We start from the raw sequence: 1,637 nt of genomic DNA on the forward strand, positions 1-1,637 counted from the left end.
TCCGCGTCCGAGTCAGTGTCATGCGGGTCCGGCTGATGCCTTCCTGGTGGTCGAGGTCCGTTGGGCCTGCCTCCCTGCCGCATCTGAGCAAGCTCGGCGGTGATAGTCCTAAGGCTCGCCCTCAGTTCTTCATTGTCAGCTAAGAGCTGAGCGTTTATGGCCGCTTGGTCTTGACCTACATCTCCCATAGTTCTCTGCAAAGAAACTCAAAGAAAGATTAAAAGGCAAGGGGGGGTTAAATAGTTGCTTGGGTCGGATACTTTGAGTATCGACCAAGGCTAAGAGTAAATGCAAAAATTTATGGTAAAAATCGAATCAAGTTAAAAAAAAGGAAAGATGAATATTTTTTTTTGATTTTCGAAAACTTGGAAAGAAAGTAAAACTTCTTTTAATTTTTTTTTTTTAAATGCAAAAATAGAAAACTTGGAGAACAATCCGAAATTAAAAAAAAAAGGAAAGTAAATATTTTTTTTTTTTTGAATTGTGACGGCTAGGGTTCAGGAAGAACTGAGTTTCGCAGGAAACTTCAGCTCTGATACCAAAATGTTGTAGGCATGGGTCGGAGGGTCAAACGAACGGACGGACGGACGGATGACCGATCCGCGGTTCAGCCTTGTCTCGGATGGATGGTACGGGCCGGCTCGTCTCTTGCTTGTGATCGAACCTGCAACAGATAGGAACCTTTAGTGAGTTTTCAATAGGAACAAGAACAGAACAAGATATGATTCTTTTAGTTTTTATAGAATTGGATGAATGAAATCTAAAAACAAAAGATAGAGAAAAGAGTAGATTGGCGGATGGAATCTGCTGCTGGACGTATGTCTCTCTCAGCGAGATGCCTAGGTCGGATAGGAGGATAGTTATGGCTCCGGCTCTTGTTGGACGTGTGTCTCTCTCAAGATTCAGAGAAGGAATGGAATGGATCGATGGACGCCACAAAGAACAATGGATCGGCTCTTTGATATGTCACGCGGCTGCTCTCAATGTTTCACACAACTGAAAGACTTAGGGTTTCTTTGCTAAAGCAAAAACGATTTCATAAAAAGACTTGCCGAAAATTTGGCTACTACAAGAGTTTAAATAGCTGTTCCTTAATGGACTCTAAAAGATAAAAAGGCCTAGACAAATGGCCATAGTCTTAACCGAAATAAATTAAAGAAAAGCAATAGACCGGTCGCGGCTTGAGATGTCCGGATCAGAACTCATAGTATGCTTGCATGTTGCCTCATTAAAACCTTTCGGAAAAACCCAGTGGGACAAAACCCGATAAGGAAAAAGAGTACAACACATACTACTCCTTCTGATGGACGGCTACATCTCTGAACCGGAAGCAAGTTGGTTGGATGGATTGAGGATGAAGGTGGAAATGATCAGGCCGGCTTCATTCTGGTCGATGGAGGAGAATTGGCTTGAATGGAAGGATTCTGGAACCTCTAATGGCTCGCTGGTGTCTTCAAGCTTTAAGTCGGCCAACTCCTGGATCAATAGTTGCTTGAATCCGGTTTGTTCCTGTGCAAGCAACTCCTGGACAGCTTTGGCAAATCCAGCTCTTATAACCCTTGAGCCGGACCTTGTGGTAGGACCTTTGCGGATGATGGGAACCTCAGTCGTGGGTACTACAACACCAGGGAACTTGG

The sequence above is a fragment of the Brassica napus genome, unplaced genomic scaffold, assembly GCF_020379485.1.
Source record: "Brassica napus cultivar Da-Ae unplaced genomic scaffold, Da-Ae ScsIHWf_1836;HRSCAF=2472, whole genome shotgun sequence".
Taxonomy (NCBI): domain Eukaryota; kingdom Viridiplantae; phylum Streptophyta; class Magnoliopsida; order Brassicales; family Brassicaceae; genus Brassica; species Brassica napus.